This window comes from Aegilops tauschii, chromosome 3 (assembly GCF_002575655.3).
Source record: "Aegilops tauschii subsp. strangulata cultivar AL8/78 chromosome 3, Aet v6.0, whole genome shotgun sequence".
Taxonomy (NCBI): domain Eukaryota; kingdom Viridiplantae; phylum Streptophyta; class Magnoliopsida; order Poales; family Poaceae; genus Aegilops; species Aegilops tauschii.
Window position 1 is genome coordinate 267,055,937 of NC_053037.3, and position 23,254 is coordinate 267,079,190.

The following is a 23,254-nucleotide window of genomic DNA, read 5'->3' on the forward strand; positions in this document are numbered from 1 at the left end:
AGTGGTAGTCTCTCTCTCTCTCTCAAGAGTAGAGGTAGGTAGAGAAAAGCTCACATACAAATGAGCTATCATATTTGCTAACCCTAGAAATGAGGTGCAGGTGGTCTATTTATAGTCTAAGCCACATAGGGGTAAGTGGGAGAGAGATACAAGGCCAAAGGCTGAATTTGCCCACAACCGAAACAGGCCAGTAACGGACCGTAAGTAATCGAATCCTACAAATCAACCCAAGAATAAATGGGCCCTGAGAAGGCCGAAATATAACACGAGCTGGAAACGGCCCAATGGAATAATGGGTCGTTAATGGGTATAAAGCGATACACTGTTCATTACGGGCCAGTTTCACCACACGGCCGTTAATGGGCTAAGAGTTACAAAGGGCTTCATATGGGCCGAAAGACGTCATGGGCCATACATGGACAGGAAGTTACAACGGGCTGGAATCATATTGGACAGCCCAGATGACGCTACTGGGCCTAATTTGGATAGGCCATAATGGGCCATGAGTTAGCGGGCTGTAAATGGGCTATATGCGAACAAGTCGTTAATAGGCTTTGCGTGGGCCATCCCGCTACCTTTTGACCAAGTCAAACAGGCCGGCCTTTTCACCGGAATGGGCCTCTGTTGGGCCGTGTCACGTGTTGAGGTATCATAGGCGCCTCCTGTCAATGAGTGGATGACATCTGTCCCAACGCAGAGCCAACACGTGGATCCTTCGGTGAATGAGAATTTTACACGTGGAAAATCCCCATTGGTCGGGGCTGTTATTGGGTTATCGGATCCAAACCGGAACCCGACAGCTTAACGGCGACCCGTTACGGTGGATGCCACGTGTCGGTTAACCTTGACGAAAACACTTCTATGACGCGTCATTTATCGTCATGGAAGTGGACACTTCCGTGATGATAATTTTGGTATTGTCATGGAACACTTCTACGACAACACGGGTATGACTATCTTGATTCTGTCATAAAATCGTCATGGATGTACATGCATGACAGAAAACGTGACCTACTGTGACAAACACATATCATCATAGAAGTGTATTTTTTTTGTAGTGTAAGTAGCCAAAACCCCTTAGGAGACACAACCCACAACTCAGACAAACTCAAACAAAATTGGGTTAAGTTGAGGTGGCGGAAATGTATGGTGGGCAAGGTTATGCGGTAGTTATGGTGGAGGTTGATGAAGAAGTAACCATCCCTAAGTAGTTGATACACCTTAGGAGACTCAAATCACTACTCAAGCAACCACTAATGCAAAGAGGAACAAAATGGGTTAGGTTGCTGAAGTCGGTGGTGGTATAGCGGATGATGTGGTGAAGGCCCTAGGCAAAGATGCCAAAGTTCCAAAAATTTGATGGTGTCAAATGATGGAGGTAGTATTTTTGTGGGATGGGGATGTCAATAGCTTCAAAACGAGCTAAAGAACGTCAAAATCCGAGTCTGGATGAATTAGTTATGACCGAAACAAAAATCAGCTGAAGTTGATATCTACAGGTGTCGGACGTCCGGAAGGACCGGAAATCCGTTAATATCCATTCTGTTGGGTGGCACCGGTCGTCCAGAAGGTTTCGGTCGTCCGGTGCTTCGGGAGTGTCCGGCGTCCGGTGTATCGGGGTTAACTCGAGATCCGAGATTCGGGGCGCAATTTTGGGTGGAAATTGATGATTTTGGGGTCAAAATTGATGAGATTCCGTGGATGGAAAGTGGGGAAACTTGGGGAGATGCTAGATCCACTTAAAATCAAGAAAATCCATGGATGAAATCTAACAAAACTTCATCAAACCAACAAATCACAAAAAAAAAATTGGGCCTATTTTTGGTGGGGATTTTCGAAATTTAGGACGAAATCAAGCAAAAGAAGGCTAGAAAATGGTGGGGGTGACTCCAAATTCATGATCAACGTGGCTCATGATACCAAGATGATGTAGGGTGGAAACCCTAGGGCTGATCTTTCACGAAATGGAGGGGATCCCCCGAAGAACACAAATAACACGAGGGGAAACATGAGGGAAATCACGAGAGGAACAGTTATGAACAAGTCCAATCACACATCCACTAGACAATCAAACACACAAGATCCACAATGTACATGAACAACAAGGGAAAGATACAAGGTAAAGTTCATCCCCAAGAGGAGGTCTTGATGATATCCTAGACGGATCTTCCCGTGAGGGGCCTTGATGACATCCCGCAAGATCTTCTCACATGGAGGTCTTGAACTCCATGGGAGTGGTAGTCTCTATCTCTCTCTCAAGAGTAGAGGTAGGTAGGAGCAAAGATCACATACAAATGAGCTATCATATTTGCTAACCCGAGAAGGGAGGTGGAGGTGGTCTATTTATAGGCTAAGCCACGAAGGGGTAAGTGGGAAAGAGATATAAGGCCAAAGGCCAGGCTGCGCACAGGCAGTGTCGGACGTCCGGTCGGTGTCGGACGTCCGGTCGCTCGCGGGGGTCCAGACGTCCGGAGGGCGTCGGAGTTCTGACGTTTTGGCTCTGGACAGGTGGCATCGAATTTCTGGGAGGCGTTGGTCGTATGGTCGCTGGGACTTGTTGAACGTCCGGTGGGTGTCGGTCGTCCGGCCGCTGCAGCACGCGTCAGCTGTAGCTCTTTTGGCTGGTGAAGTCTCCAAGCGTCGGATGTCCGGAGGTCGTCAGTCTTCCGGAGGCCGTCGGTCGGCCGAGAGCTGTAGCTTGTAGTAGCTCCGTTTCTTCCGTCTTCGCTTCCACGCTTCCCTCGCGGATGGTGTAGTTGTTCCTAGGTGCTTGCACTCCTCCTCGCCATCCGTAGCATTCCGACAATACCTATGTGTCCACACGAGTGGAGTGTCAAGTAGTATAATGATGTTTGCTTGAACGATGTTGGTATTTCCCCAAAGAGGAAGGGATGATGCAGCACAACAAGGTTAGGTATTTCCCTCAGTGATGAGACCAAGGTTATCGAACCAGTAGGAGAACCACGCAACACTACGTGAACGGCACCTGCACACCAATAACAAATACTCGGAACCCGACGTATTAAAGGGGTTGTCAATCCCTTTCGGGGAACGGCGCCAGAAATTGGCAAGTAGACGGGATAAACATATGATAGATTGGATAAATAGATCTTGCGGGAACACGAGATAAAATAAATAATAATAAATTATAGCAAGGTATTTTGTATTTGGTTTAATAGATCTGAAAATAAAATCAAATAAAAATAGATCGCGAAGGCAAATATAATAAAGAAAGAGACCCGGGGGCCGTAGATTTCACTAGTGGCTTCTCTCAAGAAAAATAGCAAACGGTGCGTAAATGAATTACTGTTGGGCAATTGATAGAACTTCAAATAATCATGATGATATCCAGGCAATGATCATTATATAGACATCACGTACAAGATTAGTAGACCGACTCCTGCCTGCATCTACTACTATTACTCCACACATCGACCGCTATCCAGCATGCATCTAGTGTATTAATTTGATGAAACGGAGTAATGCAATAAGAACGATGACATGATGTAGACAAGATCTATTTATGTAGAAATAGACCCCATCTTGTTATCCTTAATAGCAACGATACATACGTGTCGGTTCCCCTTCTGTCACTGGGATCAAGCACGGTAAGATCGAACCCATCACAAAGCACCTCTTCCCATTGCAAGATAAATAGATCAAGTTGGCCAAACAAAACCCAAATATCGTAGAAGAAATATGAGGCTCTAAGCAATCATGCATATAAGAGATCAAAGAAGACTCAAATAACTTCCATGGATAAAAAGATAGATCTGATCATAAACTCAAAGTTCATCGGATCCCAACAAACACACCGAAAAAATAATTACATCATATGGATCTCCAAGAGACCATTGAGAATCAAAATAGAGAGAGGAAGCCATCTAGCTACTAACTACGGACCCGTAGGTCTATAATGAACTACTCACGCATCATCGGAGAGGCACCAATGGGCATGATGAACCCATCCATGATGGTGTCTAGATTGGATCTGGTGGTTTTGGAACTTGCGGCGGCTAGAATTGATTTTCGTTGACTCCCCTAGGGTTTCTGGAATATTGGGGTATTTATAGAGCAAAGAGGCGGTGCGGGAGGCCACCGAGGTGGGCACAACCTAACAGGGCGCGCCTGTGTCTCCAAGCACGCCCTAGTGTCTTGTGGTCACCTCGGGCTCCCTCTTCATACTTCTTTGGCCCACTAGATGTCTTCTGTTCCAAAAAATCCACAAAAAGTTTCGTTGCGTTTGGACTCCGTTTGGTATTGATTTCCTGTGATGTAAAAAACATGCAGAACACAACAATTGGCACTGTGCACTATGTCGATAGGTTAGTACCAAAAAATGATATAAAATGATTATAAAATTATTGTAAACATCCAAGAATGATAATATAACAGCATGTAACAATCAAAATTTATAGATACGTTGGAGACATATCAGCATCCCAAGCTTAATTCCTGCTCGTCCTCGAGTAGGTAAATGACAAAAACGGAATTTTTGATGTGGAATGCTGCCTAACATGCTGATCACATATTGTTTTGTTTATAGCATGGACATTTGGACTTTTATATGGTTGAAAGCAATAGTCTAGTTTTGATATGAGAATTTAAATACTCAAGCATATCAACAAGCAACCATGTCTTTCAAAATATCAATGCTAAAATAAGTTATCCCTAGCCCATTATGCTCAATCATTGATCCATTCATGAAACACATTTGCATATTAGCTACACCCAATGCTTGAGTATGATCATAGTGCCCCTTAATTGGTGCTTTATAAGAGAAGATGGAGACTCAAGTAAAAATAAAAATTGCATAAATTAAAAGAAAGGCCCTTCGCGGAGGGAAGTAGGGATTTGTAGAGGTGCCAGAGCTCAAAGCGAAAAAGATAGATAAAAACATTTTGGGAGGCATGCTTTTCCTGTCAACGAAAACGATCGAGTAGTTCCCAATACTTTGCATGCTAGATATATCATAGGCGGTTCCCAAACAGAAGTTAAAGTTTATTCCTTTTTCAACCATACTTTCACTTTCCATGGCTAGCCGTATCCACGGGTATCTTCCATTCCAACACTTTCCAAGGAATTTATTATTTGACAACATAAAGTAAATTCATTTTTCATTTCTGGACTGTGCATCCCTAATACATTTGCCTTACTCTCGTGCAATGACAAGTGAATAAACACTCATCTTCAGAATAACATATCTAGCATGGAAATATATTAGCCACCCCCTACCGTTTCATGAGCGGTACGAGCACACAAAAGAGAGACTTATTTTGAAAATTAGAGATGGCACATACAAATTTGCTTAGAACAACAAAAGAATACCGCATATAGGTAGGTATAGTGGGCTCATGTGGCAAAACTGGTTTAAAGAATTTTGGATGCACAAGTAGTGATCATACTTAGTGCAAAATGAAGGCTAGCAAAAGATTGAGAAGCGACCAACCAAGAAACGAAAAATCTCATAAGCGAGCATTAAGCATAACTAACACTGAATAATGCACCACAAGTAGGATGTAATTTCATTGCATAACTATTGACTTTCGTGCTTTCATAGCAAATCACAAACCTTAACACCAATAATATTCTTACTAAAGCATAATTACTCATCAACATGACTCACATATCACATCATCATCTCTCAAAACTATTACAAGGAATCAAGTTTATTTTGTCCAATGATCTTCATGAAAGTTTTTATTATATCCTCCTTGGATATCTATCACTTTGGGACTAATTTTCATGTGTTGCTTTTGATAGCTCAAAAAATATAAGTGAAGATCATGAGCATAATATTTCTTTCTCTCAAAATAATTTAAGTGAAGCAAGAGAGAATTTCTTCAAAATTTTACTAAGTCTCAAATAAATCTAAGTGAAGCATGAGAGCATTTCTTCAAAAATACTAAAGCACACCATGCTCAAAAAGATATGAGTGAAGCACTAGAGCAATTCCATAGCTCATAAAGATTTAAGTGAAGCATAGAGAGCAATTCTAACAGGCCGTGGCATAATTTTGGCTCTCTCAAATAGGTGTGTCGAGAAAGGATTCAAGACTAGAAAAGCAAAACAAGCAAAGACTCATATCATACAAAACGCTCCAAGGAAAACTCATAGTATGTGACGAATAAAAATATAGTTCCGAGAAAAATACCGATGGTCATTAGAAGAAACAGGGGATGCCACTCGGGCATCCCCAAGCTTAGTTGCTTTCTTCTCTTTGGATAATAGATTGGGATGCCATGGGCATCCCCGAGCTTAGGCTCTTCTTACTCCTTATTCCTTCATCCATCGTAACATCACCCAAAACTTGAAAACTTCAATCACACAAAACTCCACAAAACCTTCATGAGATCCGTTGGTATAACAAAGCAAATCACTACTATAAGTACTGTTGCAAACCCATTCATATTTTATTATTGCGTCATATCTACTGTATTCCAACTTTTATATGGCAAAAACTCTTCAAAGAAAACCATAGAATCATCAAAACAAGCACACAACGCAAAGAAAAAAGAATCTGTCAAAAACAGAACAATCTGTAGCAATCTGGATATTTCGAATACTTCTGTAACTCCAAAAATTCTGAAAAATTAGGACCACGTGAGAAATTTGTATATTAATATTCTTCAAAAAGAATTGGTATTTTATCACGCTTCTGTTAAAAACGAGAATTATTTTTGTGAGCGCAAAAGTTTCTGTTTTTCAGCAAGATCAAATCAACTATCACCCAATATGATCCTAAGGCCAACTCCAGCGCGTGACCCATCCGTGACCCATCCGGTCCGAATTTGTCCATTTGGGGTAAAATACGACCCAGCGGTAATACCCAAACGGACAGAGTTGTTTGCTGGTGTCCGTTTTGACCCCAAACCTGGACCAAATTTGCGCGACAAATGCGGTTGGACGGACACGAAACGGACGCTATCGCTGGTTGCTCTCGTCCGCTTCGTCCACTCTGTGGCCCACAAATCAGTGACCGGCTGACCGCACATCCCGCTCGCCCCACTGGCCACCGCACGCCGCCGTCCCTCCGCCTTCCCGTTCCCCGCGCAGGCCGCCGCTGTCCCTTCGCCTCCCCGCTCGCCGCGCTGTTCCTCCGCCGCCCGCCGCGCGGCTCGCTCTGCTCCCGCGCGCCCGCCGTGCTCCGCCTTTGCTCGTGCGCCTCCGCGGCTACTCTGCCACGCCCCCGCCGCTGCTCCGCGCGCGCGCTCTGCCCCTGCTTGTGCGCCCCCGCCGCTGCTCTGCCGCGCCCCCACTGCTGCTCCCCCCACGCGCTCTGCCGCCCGCCTGCCATGCGAGCCTGCCGCACGCCCGCTCTGCCGCCCGCCACGCGCCGCACGCCCTCCGCCTGCCGCCCACCAGGCGCCGCCGCGGCGGCGGCGACGACAGAGGAAAGGGCGGGCGCGGCTCGGCGACGGCAGATGAAAGGGCGAGCTCGGGGCGAGGCGGCGTGGTGAGCTCGGGGCGAGGCGGCATGGCGAGTTCGTGGCAGGGCTCCGGGGTGCGCGCGGGGCGGCATGGCGAGCTCAAGGCGAGGCGGGGCGGACAGTTTGGGGTCGCAGAGGCCCTCTGCGTGTTGGGTGCAGATGCCCCATACGCCTGTCTGCCCCCCGGACGTCCGCCGAATCGCACCCCGAACGGACAAAAGCGGACGTCCAGATGGGGTCTAGCGGTGTAGTTGGCCTAAAGGCTTTGCTTGGCACAAACACTAATTAAAACACAAAAAACACAATCATAACAGTAGCATAATTGTTCAAACACTCAAGAACAGAAAGTACAAGACAAAATTAAATTTTATTAATTGGATTGCCTCCCAACAAGCGCCATCGTTTTACGCCCCTATCTAGGCATAAAGCAAGGATCTACGTTTTGTTATCCTTCTCCTTAATTTCCTTAGAGGTATTTTGTCATGAGGTTTTGTAAAAACAACATAAAATATAGTGTCCATGGAAACCTTAGCACTATCAAGTTGCTTATCATCATAACCTCTATGATTTCCGGCAACAATCCAAGAATATTGTTGATTAACATTATTAAAAAGTTATTGGATTATATCTAGAATAGGGACTTCCTTTTTAAGATTGTCATCAAAAATTTGATTATCCCCAAGCAAATGTCTTAACGCATAATCACTATTATAAAGAATTTCATCAATCACCGGTTTTTCACGATTCATACCATAAAAATCAAAGATTTCCCTAGCTTCCCGTATTATGTAGTCAAACTCATTCATAAGAACAAGAGTGCCAACTTTTTAGCCTTGGGGTTCTTTATAAAGGGTAGCTCAAAAAATCTTTGCAAGGTAGGATGAGTATGGATAAATTTATTTTCAAGCTTCAGAACTAGTGCTGAAATAGCTTCCGCATAAGATTTAGTCCTCTTAAGTATAGGAACATCATCAAGACTTAAATTTCCAACACAATTGAAAAATTCTTGGATACGTTCTTTTCCTATAACATTCCCTTGCCTCAAAACAAAAGTTTTTTCATCCAGATTGCCAGATCGTCCAAGTCAATCACGATTGCAAACAAAGGATAGATCTGACGAGAAAACGGCGAACAGAAAAGAGGGCGAATAAAACGGCAATTTTTTGTGAAGTGGGGGAGAGGAAAATGAGAGGCCAATGGCAAATAATCTAAATTGCAAGGAGATGAGATTTGTGATTAGGAACCTGGTAGATGTTGATGATGTCTCCCCGGCAATGGCGCCAGAAATTCCTTTTGATGTTTGCTTGAACTACGTCGGTATTTCCCCAAAGAGGAAGGAATGATGCAGCACAGCAACGGTAGGTATTTCGCTCAGTGATGAAACCAAGGTTATCGAACCAGTAGGAGAACCACGCAACACTATGTGAACGGCACCTGCACACAAATAACAAATACTCACAACTCGACGTATTAAAGGGGTTGTCAATCCCTTTCAGGCAACGGCGCAAGAAATTGGCAAGTAGACGGGATAAAAATATAATAGATTGGATAAATAGATCTCGCGGGAACGTGAGATAAAATAAATAAGAATAAATCGCAACAAGGTATTTTTGTATTTTTGGTTTAATAGATATGAAAATAAAAGCAAATAAAAATAGATCGCGAAGGCAAATATAATAAAGAAGAGACCCGGGGGCCGTAGATTTCACTAGTGACTTCTCTCGAGAAAAATAGCGAACGGTGGGTAAACGAATTATAGTTAGGCAATAGATAGAACTTCAAATAATCATTATATAGGCATCACGTCCAAGATTAGTAGACCGACTCCTGCCTGCAACTACTACTATTACTCCACACATCGACTGCTATCCAGCATGCATCTAGTGTATTAAGTTCATGGAGGAACAGAGCAATGCAATAAGAACGATGACATGATGTAGACAAGATCTATTTATGTAGAAATAGACCCCATCTTGTTATCCTTAATAGCAACGGTACATACATGTCGGTTCCCCTTCTGTCACTGGGATCAAGCACCGTAAGATTGAATCCATCACAAAGCACCTCTTCCCATTGCAAGATAAATAGATCAAGTTGGCCAAACAAAACTCAAATATCAGAGAAGAAATACAAGGCTATAAGCAATCATGCATATAAGATATCAAAGAAGACTCAAATAACTTTCATGGATAAAAAGATAGATCTCGTCATAAACTCAAAGTTCATCGGATCCCAACAAACACACCGCAAAAATAGTTACATCATTGGGATCTCCAAGAGACCATTGTATTGAGAATCAAAAGAGAGAGAGGAAGCCATCTAGCTACTAACTATGGACCCGTAGGTCTACAATGAACTACTCACGCATCATCGGAGAGGCACCAAAGGGCATGATGAACCCCTCCGTGATGGTGTCTAGATTGGATCTGGTGGTTCTGGAACTTGCGGCGGCTGGAATTGATTTTCGTCGACTCCCATAGGGTTTCTTGAATATTGGGGTATTTATAGAGCAAAGGGGCGATGTGGGAGGCCATCGAGGTGGGCACAACCCTCCAGGGCACGCCTGGGCCTCCAGGCGCGCTCTGGTGTCTTGTGCTCACCTAGGGCTCCCTCTTCGGTACTTCTTTGGCCCACTGGATGTCTTTTGGTCCAAAAAAATCCACAAAAAGTTTCGCTGCATTTGGACTCCGTTTGGTATTGATTTCCTACGATGTAAAAAACATGTAGAAAACATCAACTGGCACTGGGCACTATGTCAATAGGTTAGTACCAAAAAATGATATAAAATGATTATATAATGATTGTAAAACATCCAAGAATGATAATATAATAGCATGGAACAATAAAAAATTATAGATACATTGGTACCATCCTCGAAGGGGTTAAGTGAGCACATGAAAAGCACATAAATTGAGCACAATGAAGGACATCATGGAAACAAATATGTAAATGTGAGGTAGAGATGCAAATATGGTTGACAAGTGAACAAGCATCTACCTCAAGTTCATAGTAAACATGCATAAAGCGCGCGACAAATGGTCGATGGTAGGCATAAGAATCATTCACAACACCAAATAGAATGAAGTGTCTAAGCACATGTGTCAAGTGTAAGACAATGCGGGCATAACGTGCATAGGGTGTAGTGAATATAGTGTGGCACTCAAACAACAGAAAGAGCAATTGTTCTTCATGTGTGAGGCAATCAAGGCAAGCATGTAGCAATCAATTGGACATGGCATATGTGAAGTGATGACATTGTTGCAACCAAGCATATCATAGGAGCAAGTAATCCAAGAATTGCATGCAACACACAAGGCATATATATCATGATGCATGGAAATGTGAGAATGGCAAGTCGAAGCAAGATTTCTAACATGTATGCAATCAAGTGGTCCAAGATGGCCAATAAGTCGCAAGGTGCAAGCAACACAAGTAGTATGATCCATAATATCCATGCTCATGGTTTGGGGGTTCTCAAAAGAGAAGGATATCACCTTGAAAGTATGTCCTTGTGCGTCCTTCACAATGCCGAAACACAAGCAAGTGTGATGTAGAATCGTCGTGGTAGAAGGTGGTTCGCTCTCAAGAGCTCAAATTGTCAACTCGTGATGTGGAAGTTGACACGAAGTCCAAGTTTCCGACACATATGCACGACAAAACAAAGAACATATGCGCATGGTAGATAAACACATCATCCATCATGATGGTTCTCTTCTCTTGCACATAACCATTAGCAGCACAAGTGCATGCATAATATGATACAACAATGGCGATATTTATGGCACTAGGTATATGGTGCAACGAGGTAAGACAAGCATGCTTCACAAGTAATATGTCAAAATCTCCAAATATATGAGAGAATGCTATGGGGGCAATATCATTAGCAAGACTAAAAGAATTGTTGCACTTAGTACATGTCAAATCCTCTACCGTGAGAGAGGCAACACATGGAGATATATGACAAGAAGCAATGACAATCATGTGCAAAGCATGTAGATGGTTCTCATCAACCGCATGAAACGAGAAAGTATGAATCATCGGTGATGCAACAAGGCAAGCAATCATATTAATCAAGTCGTGCAAACTAGTGGAGCGAAGATGCAATGCACTAGAGGAAATCATGGCAATCATGTCATGTGTGCAAATAATAGGCATAGACAATGCACATGACATATCGCAAGCACGAACACAAAGCAAGATCATAGTATCATCATAGGAATGGGTCACAAAAGGTGTTGGGGTACACAAACAGGAATGTATGTTTTCCCCTGACTTGTGCACAGACAGTAAACCTCCAGGCCAACGACTCTCAACATCCAAGACCAGACCAAGCAGAAGAGATCAACTCTTTGAGAAATCAGAGAGTGGATCAAGACGACCAAGACAAGCCAAAGGAAACGAGATACCACTAAGGGAAAACCTCCCTTTCCGGGCAGGCGAGCCTGGCAAGGTCAAGGTTGCCCTAGAGACAAGTCTCAAGACTGCCCCAGCAAGCCTGCCGGGGACGCCAAGGCGGACCACCCTACCAAGACTCCACCGGTCCACCTCACAGCGACGCAAGTCATCGATCGGTGCAGTGTCGAGCCCCTAAGTGACTAAGTGGCTGTTCCTTGACCCATGGCAGCCACTTCCAAAGGAAATGACCTCCAAATGACACCCGTCCAGAGACGTGTCAAGTAGGCAGACAAGAGGGTGGCCGAATTGCCCGGCAAGGCTTGCCGGGCATGCCATGATGTGACACTAAGCGGCGCATTTAATGCGCTCTGCCCTGTCTGCAGAGTTACGTATGATAACACTGTTTGCTATCTAATCAGTACACAATGACTGATTTGCCATTGTGGTGACCCCTTGATCTATAAAAGGAGGGTCGTGGCAACCGTAGAAAGGATTTGGACCCTTCTACACTCATACGCACGTAGTTGCTCTCGCCCCGAGGCAACCCTGCCGGGCAAGAGCGTTGCATCTCCACCACGGTCCTCTCATCAATCCACCAAAGCAGGAGTAGGGTTTTATGCCTCGCGGCGGCCCGAACCTGGGTAAAACTACCTGTGTGACCTCTGCCGTGCTGCGCGACGTTCTCCGCTCTTTGTGCAATGTTCTTGTGACACCCAAGTTTTATTTGGGTTTTTCAAATGATTTTATTTGACTTGAGGGGAGTGATTTAAATTTTTCTTCAAGAGAACTCTCACTCTCAAATATTTTTCTTTATGGCAAAAGTTTTATTTGGATTCAACCAAGATCTGTCTTTGGTCTTGGAGGTTCTTGCTTTTCACTTGGACTCAAGACAAAATGTTTTTCATTGGGGTAAATGACTTTTGAAAATCTCTTTGAAATTTGCACTATGGCTTTTGGAAAGTCCTTTGCCACTTTCAACAATTCCTTCTTGCCATGGCCTTAGTGCAAATCCCCTCTCCTAACCCTTTCCTCACCTTTGGATCATGATTTGCATCAAATCCAGCAAGTTGAACCTCCCCATGTGATTATTTCCATTTATATTCTATTCAAATAAATTTCTGCCTTCTTTTCTAGCACTTGGAGATTTACAAAGGAACTCCACTTTCTGTCTTGATTTTTGCCCCCAAACCTTTTTCCCCTCCTAGTCCTTTGAACCCTCAACCAAGAACCATGAAGATCCACTGGTCTTCAGTTCAAAATTTTCAAACTACACCTGCTGCAAGTTTGGACCAGATTTGTCAAATTTGGTGAAATTCATTCAAAACCTTCTCCAAAAATTCCAAGTAAAATCAGGCAGCCTCTGGGTGCATTGAGTGGTCATCTCACCAAGTTACAGCTCCAGAAAAATTTATCTCATTACAAAATCTTTCTGTCGAACACCTGCAGTGCACTGTCTATGTCAAGTTCAGAAAGTTCAGAGAACACTGCAGTGGCCTGCTGTCGTTTTCTTCAGAGAAGGACGTCGATCTCGCCAGTACCACCGCGTCGCCTTGCTCCTCGTCCCCGCCCTCTTGTTCCTGCACCGCACGAACGCCTGGCGCCTTGCGGGCGTCGGCGACGAGCAGCAGAAGGTGTGCCGCCCCGTGACCTACGCCGGCGGCGGCTTTGCGGACGCCAGCGGGAGACACGGCGCCGACGACGCCACCTAGCGCCGCCCAAACCACCGGAGCTCGCCGCGTGGCCTTCCACTCCCCCGAACGCACTGCCGCTCTCGTCGTGAACCGCAGGGCGCGGAGCGCGCTCTCTGCCGCCGTTGAGCCCGTGCGGTCACCTCACCGTGGACCGACGCCATTACGCCAAGACCGACCCCGTTTAGCTGTGAAACGACTCCAGTAACCTCCACTGATGCTGCCTGGCCGCTCAAACCACCTGCCAATCCACTGCTCCGCCGTAATCGCTCGCCGGAGATTCTCCGTTCACGGCCACCCCGTCGATCTGCCTATAAATAGAGGCCCCGAGCTTCAACTCGAGCACCCACCATCCCTGCACTCCCCCTAGAGCAAGCCTAGCCACTGGAAGAGCCCCGAGGAGGTCTCCTTCCTCGACTCCGGCCGCCGCGACCCGCCACGGGATCCAGCCCAATTCGCCCCCGTCTGCGCTCCTCCGCCTCCATTCTCTTGCCAGTAGCTTCACCTTGCATTCCTCGTTCTGACCCGCGCCTCAATTCGTAGTTTGCAGCCCTCCACCGGAGTTCCCCATCCTCACCCGAGCCGCCGTCCGCCGGAGATAGTGTCGCCGTCGACGTGGTGCTCCCCGTTGGACGAGTCCATCACCCACCGACGCGGAAGAAGACGCTGAAGCTCTTGGTACCCTCCGTTTCTCCTAACTCGCCGTGGTTCGACGCCGGCGTCCACCGCAGTCTTCGGGCGCCGGCGAGCTTTTTAAACCTGACAGGTGGACCCCGCCTGTCAGCCTCTATTCTATTCTCCTCCGAACCGTTTTCTGTTGGCGCCTTCGGGCAAATACGTTTTCTCCTTTGCGCTTGCGCATTCCCAACCGAAGCGTTTTCTGTTTTCTCAGTTAAAACCCTGGAACTTTTCTGTTTCATTACAGATAAGTCCCTGGACAGAAACCTTTATAACTTTTTAATAAAAAGGAATTTTTGAGTGATTCTTTTTCTGACAATCTTCAAATTTTGTCTAGTTTTTTATGGGATTTATTTGATAAATTATTTGGAAAATTTTCTGTGCAAGTGTTGGTTTTCACGTTAGTACCCGTTTCGTGATTGCCGTAGGTTCCGGAGGAGGTGAAGGAGCCGCGAACTTCGCCGAGCTAGACTCCGACTTCTCCGAACCAGGCAAGCATGTTTTGAACATTTGATATGACAGGTGTTTTACATGTTCACGTGAGAGTTTGTGCGTGGCATATGAGTGTCGGTAAACACCTCGTTGCTTGTAAGGCAACGACCCGGTTGTTCCAAAGTCGCGATGATCTCTGATGAGAGATGGCCTAATCATGTGGTGACATGAAGGGCAGCAAGGTGGTACTATTGTAGCATACCAGCCTTGCGTCATCCGACTTTCTCCGACGTTAACGTGGTTGGAGCCACGTTATCGTTCTCTTCCCGCATGTTCCAAGGTTGCGATGATCTCTGATGAGAGATGGCCTAATCATGTGGTGACATGAAGGGCAGCAAGGTGGTACTATTGTAGCATACCAGCCTTGTGTCATCCGACTTTCTCCGACGTTAACGTGGTTGGAGCCACGTTACCGTTCTTTCCCCTTTCCGTGCTACCACATGTCTCATTGCCAGGATGCGGTTTAGTAAGTTGGTAACCTCTTCCCGTGTACACACCAAACAGAGAGGCCGGGATGATGGTACCTTGGCCCAGGATTAAAGCCAGTCATCCGGTCAGGGGGAATGGGTGTTTCCGGTTGGGACCGAGAGGGGGGGCACCCCCTTAGAGCGCGCGTATAGAAATTTGATCCCATGCTACGCGAGGTTGTAGCCTCCCCGTCTCAAGGTTTTTCTTGAATGTTGCCGAGGGTGATCCCTGGCTTCGGATGGTTGAATTGGGTGTGTACTGGTTAGACGTGTTTCTTCCAAAACACCGTAGACGGAACTAGTCCCCGTGACTACTGAAATCCGTTGGCTGTGGTTAAGTACAAACTCTGCAGAGTCAATTCTTTCCAAATCATCGTATCCATGATCAAGTAGTGTAAACATTATACCCATATCTATCCGTGTGAAAAACTTGTCCCCGGTGAACAAGCTCAAGTGGTAAATCCAGTTTTATTGTTATTCCTGTGGATGGACTAACTTTATATTTGTCGCATGCTTGTGATAATTTATGTTCCCGAACGATTGTATTATTGAGCTGTGATATAAGCCCTTTATGTGACGTCGCGCAGACGTCCGACTGTGGCATGTACTTGTTTCTTACTTTAAATATAAGCCCTTTATGTGGTGTCGCCTCGACGCCCGACTGTGGCATTATTATTCTCCATTTTCCGCTCGAGGAGTCTTTCAGACACTCGTTTGGCACCTGTATTATTATTCCGCATTTTCCGCTCGAGGAGTCTTTCAGACACTCGTTTGGCACCTGTATTATTATTCCGCATTTTCCGCTCGAGGAGTCTTTCAGACACTCGTTTGGCACCTGTATTATTATTCTGCATTTTCCGCTCGAGGAGTCTTTCAGACACTCGTTTGGCACCAGTATTATTATTCCGCATTTTCCGCTCAAGGAGTCTTTCAGACACTCGTTTGGCACCAGTATTATTATTTATGCAGTTTCCGCTCGAGGCGTCATTCAGACCCTCGCTTGGCACCCAGTATTTATTATCTCTATGTCTGATCGCACTGGTTAACTTGTTCATGTGCTTCATGTTTACATTTGTTATACCTTATGTCCGAACTGTCTTGCGAGTACTTTCATAGTACTCACCTGGCTTGTTGATTTGGCCAGATGTTGACGAAGGCGATCTCTTGGATGAAGAGTTTGACAGCGCGTCCGATGCCTAGAGGAGTCCCAGTCAGTCCTGCGCGATCCCGGATATTGGTCACTTGTATTGTATATGCTTCCGCCACCCGCAATAAGTCTTCTTGAGCCTCACTCCGACGCTCGAAGAGTTGTAGTCTCCTGGAATCATATCACTCGCTTCGCGATGATATTTCCACCACCGTTATTATCGTGAGTTAGTAGTTTGCCACCCTATCCGCCATCTTGTTAGCGGCGTGCATGTAATAAATTGTTGGGCAGTCTCTGCTCAACCTTGTATTATATTTAGTACTCCTGGTATTTTTCTTCTGTGACCAAGATATTGTCTACCAGTGAGAAGGAATTCCTCCTCGCTGGTCCGTAAAAGGGATTGGTCTCTCAATAATTATTTTATTGAAAAACCGGTCGTGACAAGCTTGGTATCAGAGCCAGGCTGACTGTAGGAAGCCACTAGGTGCGATCGCTAATCGGTTATTAGCGTCTTTTGTGCTTTTTCAGCATTTTGCAATTGTAGCTATTTTCTGTTGGTCATCATAAATTTATGACATGACTACTTAGAATTTTTGCCTACTTTTGTAGATGGCTGGCAGCAGCTGTGAGAATCGAGTGTTCACCAACGTGCCCGAGGGGTTTGTCAAGCTCCTCGTCTCCATCACCAAGCTTGCGATCGGGCCAGCCGCTCGCCCGGAGTTCACACTCTACCAGCACAAGCTCAGTGACGACGTGTCTATGCACCAGGCTGTGGTGCAATTCAAGGGAGGACGTTCTGCTGCTCGCCACTTTCGTTTTGTGGGAAGGGCCATGCCTACGGAGAGGCATGCCATGCAGATGGCTGCCCGTGAGGCGATAGCTCGCCTTCGGGACATCCTTCCTACGATGAAGACTTGTCGCTACCGCTACCTCCCATGCCATGTGCCTTACACCAGCCACTATGCGTTTGCCTGCCATCGGGGAGAACGAGATGAAGCCATCGAGATGGTTGTGGAGTATCTCAAGGCTCTGGAGGAGTCTTTCGATAACCTCGTAGATGATCTTGTGGCTGCCCGCATGGACTTAGTCCGGGGCGGTCCTGCCAGCAGGAAGGAGCTTCTCAACATGGCGCCGCCCCTGACATTCGTCTCGTCTTCAGCCTCTTATGCACCGGCCATTTTGGCCACTGCTCGCTGTCTGCCTACCACTGAGGAGTTCGACCGAGTCATCGCTCCTACTCCAGTCAGAGCCGCGCCACCTGCCGCACACGCTCTACCACCAGTCGCCCCCGCACCATCACCGCACCGCAGCGTCACGCGCCAGGAGCCAGCTAGAGAGGAGGTGGAGGTTGACTCTCCTGGACCGCTGAGCCTTGCCATCGGCAAGGGGAAGGAGATCTTCACCATCTCCGACTGAGAGCACCGAGTAGCCGCGTGTTATGTCTGCCTGTATGATGTGCTGTTTGTTCCTGTATGATAGTTTGTATTGGTGTGTTTGCTGCCTTCCGGAGTAGTACGCTAGTTTTTAATAACATGTCAGGATGTGTACGCGCATCCTGAGTGCTGTATCATGTGTTTGCTTTTCGCATGTATGTTTTATGTTAAGCACTTCTTCTCCATAAAAATCATTTGTGTTTCTTTGAAAACCTTGAAGCCTTTTGATTATTGCCTTTGCGAGATTTTTCTTGTGCTACACAGTTTTTCTCATGGGTTTTGCAAATAATACCCCAGACTGGAAAAATGTCTCGCCCGTGGACTCGCTCCATGCCCAATCAGCCAGAAGAGGTTTACGGGACACAGACCAGCAACAATTTCACTCAGGGTCAGTCCAGCCAACAGGACAGCGAAGCAGCACTGTCTCAAGTATGTCGTCTCTTCGAGCAAAGCCGGAAACAGCACCAAGAGATGATGAACCATGTCATCAATATGGGAAACCACCGTGAACCCTATCAACCCCATTCCAAGTTATCTGAGTTACAGAAGACGCGCCCCTCAACTTTTGCTCACACCGACAGACCACTGGAAGCCGACGATTGGCTTCGTGAGATTGAAAGGAAACTGATTATTGCTCAGTGCTCAGATCATGAGAAGGTGCTTTATGCACCACACTACCTTACTGGAGCAGCCGCAGCATGGTGGGAAAACTTCCTACACATGCATCCCAGGGAACACAACATCACCTGGGAAGAGTTCAAGGAAGGCTTCCGTGGGGCACACATCCCCAGAAGCATCCTAAAGATCAAGAAGAGAGAGTTTGATGACCTGAAGCAAAGAGGCATGTCAGTGACAGAGTACAATGGTCAGTTCACCCAGCTGTCTCGTTATGCCTACGACGAGCACATGACATAAAGCAAGAAGATGGAAAAATTCCTGGACGGCCTGGCACCAGCACTGAGATGCCAACTGATTGTGCACACCTTTCCGGATTTTAAGACGCTGGTGGACAAGGCCATCACCTTGGAGAATGAGCGCCGTAGTCTGGAAGATATCCGTAAGCGGAAGAGGGACAAGACGACTCTTGCCCGCAGCAACCGAGGCAAGACTGAGGTCCCAAGGACAGACGCAAGGAGATCCACGACTACTGAGCCAAGGCCCGTCGGACAGTTTCATGCCAGGGACAAGGAGTTCACATACCGTCCAGGGGTCACCTGCTATGCTTGTGGTCAACAAGGGCATTATGCTAAACAGTGCCCGAAGCCAAGAGACTCGGCACCCAAGCCGAACAATGGTGGAAACAATCCAGCCCCCAAGCGCAACAACTTCAACCCCAGCAACAACCACAGGAAGGGTCATCTGAACCATGTGACCAGGGAAGAAGCGCAGAATGCCCCAGACATCGTGCTCGGTACGTTCCCTGTCAACACAGTACCTGCCACGGTTTTGTTTGATTCTGGAGCTTCCCATTCGTTCGTTTCGAAAAGTTTTGTTTCGCAACACGGCTTTCCGATACTTCCCTTGGAAAAATCTATGATCATCAAGTCCCCCGGAAATAAACAAGTCGCTCAGGGTTACTGCCAAGGAGTGGTCATTGAGTTCGAAGGACTACAATTCCACACGAATCTCATCGTGTTGGAAAGTAAAGGACTGGATGTCATTTTAGGGATGGACTGGTTGACCACCAACAAAGGATTCATCGACTGTTTCAATCGGACAGTGATTCTCACTCACCATCATGGCAAGACAATAAGAGTTTCCGCTCAAGAAAGGCCACGATCACAGCGGCCAAAGCTGAACAAAATGGACATTGCAGAACTGAGGAAGGTTCCAGTGGTATGCGAGTTTCCTGATGTGTTCCCTGAAGAACTACCAGGCATGCCTCCAGACCGAGAGATCGAATTCAGCATCGAACTAGCACCTGGCACCGCTCCCATCTATAAGAAGTCGTATAGAATGGCACCCTCAGAATTGGTGGAGTTGAAGAAGCAGATAAAGGAATTGTTGGACAAAGGATTTATTCGAGCCAGCTCCTCACCTTGGGGTTCGCCTGTGTTGTTCGCCAAAAAGAAAGATGGGACACTGAGGCTGTGCATAGACTATCGAGCCCTCAATATGGTCACCATCAAAAACAAATATCCGATGCCACGGATAAATGATTTGTTTGACCAGCTCGCTCAAGCCAAGGTATTCTCAAAAATTGATTTGAGATCGGGATATCACCAATTGAAGGTACGGACGGAAGATATCCCCAAGACAGCTTTCACTTCCAGATATGGGTTATACGAGTTCACAGTGATGCCTTTTGGACTAACGAACGCCCCCGCATATTTCGTCCACCTCATGAACAAAGTGTTCATGAAATTCATGGACAAATTTGTGGTGGTATTCATTGACGACATTCTGGTTCACTCAAGGACACCAGAAGAGCCTCAAATATATTTTCACACAGCCAGAGCTGAATTTACGCCAACGACGCTGGTTGGAACTGGTCAAAGACTATGACGTCGGCATTCACTACCACCCAGGGAAAGCAAATGTAGTGGCCGATGCCCTTAGTCGAAACCCCAGCCCGGACAATGACGGTCCGCAAAACTTGAGGCCTGATTTTCAGCGAGAGTTCGCTAGGCTCAACATGATGTTAGTCTCCGAGGGCACCGTATCGAACCTAGAGATACAACCCACCCTGGTGGAACAAATCAAGAAGGCTCAACAGGGACATCCCAGCATCGAAGGCATAAAGAAGAAAATGAACCTTCGTAAGACTTCCGAGTTCGTCACCGACAGTGAAGGAACATTATGGTACCGAGACAGACTTTGCGTGCCTAACATTGAGGAACTCAAGCAACAGATCTTGACGGAAAGCCACACCGCTCCATACTCGATTCATCCTGGAGGAACCAAAATGTACAAGGACATTCAGGAAAGGTTTTGGTGGCACGGTATGAAAAGAGATATAGCCACATTCATTGCTTGTTGCGATTCATGTCAGCGCATCAAGGCCGAGCATCAAAAGCCAGCAGGGCTACTCCAGCCAAACAGGATACCGGAGTGGAAATGGGATGAAATAGGAATGGATTTCATCGTCGGATTACCCCGATCACAACGTGGGAATGACGCCATATGGGTTATCACAGACCGACTAACCAAGGTTGCTCATTTCATTCCCGTGAAGACTACCTACTCCACACAAAGACTGGCAAAACTTTATCTCTCCCGTATAGTTTGTTTGCACGGAGTCCCAAAGACTATAATATCAGACCGAGGCACCCAATTCGTCTCCAAATTTTGGGATCACCTACAACAAGCTCTGGGCACGCAACTAGCCTTCAGTACAGCATACCACCCTCAGACTGATGGACAGACGGAACGTGTGAACCAAATCCTAGAGGATATGCTAAGAGCCTGTGTGCTCACCTATGGATCCAGTTGGGAAGAGAGTTTGCCGTATGCCGAATTTGCTTACAACAACAGTTACCAAGCCAGCTTGCAAATGGCACCCTTTGAAGCATTGTATGGACGGAGGTGTCGTACCCCACTGAATTGGTCAGAAACAGGTGACAGCCGTATCTTCGGCCCAGACATGCTTAAAGAGGCCAAGGAGAAAGTTAAACAAATCCGGGACAGACTCAAGACAGCACAGAGCCGCCAAAAGAGCTAATATGATCAGAAGCACCGTGAGGTCAACTTTGAACCCGGTGATTCCGTATACCTCCGAGTATCTCCTATGAGGGGTCTACAACGGTTCAAAATACAGGGGAAGCTAGCCCCAAGATTCATTGGACCATTTTGCGTAAAGGCACGAAGAGGCACGGTAGCCTACCAACTAGACCTACCCAAGGAGCTGTCAGACGTCCATGACGTGTTCCACGTCTCACAGTTAAGAAAATGTGTGAGCAACCCAGAAAAGCATGTACCTCATGAGGACATTGATATGCAACCAGATCTCACCTACAGAGAAAGGCCAGTAAAGATTTTAGAAGAGTCTGAACGGAGGACCCGTCAGAAAACGACAAAGTTTTTCAGGGTTCAGTGGAGCAACCACACTGAGGATGACGCTACATGGGAAAGGGAAGATTTCCTTCGGGCAGAACATCCATATCTATTTGAGGATCAGCAGAAATCTCGAGGACGAGATTTTTCCTAAGGGGGTAGGTGTTGTGACACCCAAGTTTTATTTGGGTTTTTCAAATGATTTTATTTGACTTGAGGGGAGTGATTTAAATTTTTCTTCAAGAGAACTCTCACTCTCAAATATTTTTCTTTATGGCAAAAGTTTTATTTGGATTCAACCAAGATCTGTCTTTGGTCTTGGAGGTTCTTGCTTTTCACTTGGACTCAAGACAAAATGTTTTTCATTGGGGTAAATGACTTTTGAAAATCTCTTTGAAATTTGCACTATGGCTTTTGGAAAGTCCTTTGCCACTTTCAACAATTCCTTCTTGCCATGGCCTTAGTGCAAATCCCCTCTCCTAACCCTTTCCTCACCTTTGGATCATGATTTGCATCAAATCCAGCAAGTTGAACCTCCCCATGTGATTATTTCCATTTATATTCTATTCAAATAAATTTCTGCCTTCTTTTCTAGCACTTGGAGATTTACAAAGGAACTCCACTTTCTGTCTTGATTTTTGCCCCCAAACCTTTTTCCCCTCCTAGTCCTTTGAACCCTCAACCAAGAACCATGAAGATCCACTGGTCTTCAGTTCAAAATTTTCAAACTACACCTGCTGCAAGTTTGGACCAGATTTGTCAAATTTGGTGAAATTCATTCAAAACCTTCTCCAAAAATTCCAAGTAAAATCAGGCAGCCTCTGGGTGCATTGAGTGGTCATCTCACCAAGTTACAGCTCCAGAAAAATTTATCTCATTACAAAATCTTTCTGTCGAACACCTGCAGTGCACTGTCTATGTCAAGTTCAGAAAGTTCAGAGAACACTGCAGTGGCCTGCTGTCGTTTTCTTCAGAGAAGGACGTCGATCTCGCCAGTACCACCGCGTCGCCTTGCTCCTCGTCCCCGCCCTCTTGTTCCTGCACCGCACGAACGCCTGGCGCCTTGCGGGCGTCGGCGACGAGCAGCAGAAGGTGTGCCGCCCCGTGACCTACGCCGGCGGCGGCTTTGCGGACGCCAGCGGGAGACACGGCGCCGACGACGCCACCTAGCGCCGCCCAAACCACCGGAGCTCGCCGCGTGGCCTTCCACTCCCCCGAACGCACTGCCGCTCTCGTCGTGAACCGCAGGGCGCGGAGCGCGCTCTCTGCCGCCGTTGAGCCCGTGCGGTCACCTCACCGTGGACCGACGCCATTACGCCAAGACCGACCCCGTTTAGCTGTGAAACGACTCCAGTAACCTCCACTGATGCTGCCTGGCCGCTCAAACCACCTGCCAATCCACTGCTCCGCCGTAATCGCTCGCCGGAGATTCTCCGTTCACGGCCACCCCGTCGATCTGCCTATAAATAGAGGCCCCGAGCTTCAACTCGAGCACCCACCATCCCTGCACTCCCCCTAGAGCAAGCCTAGC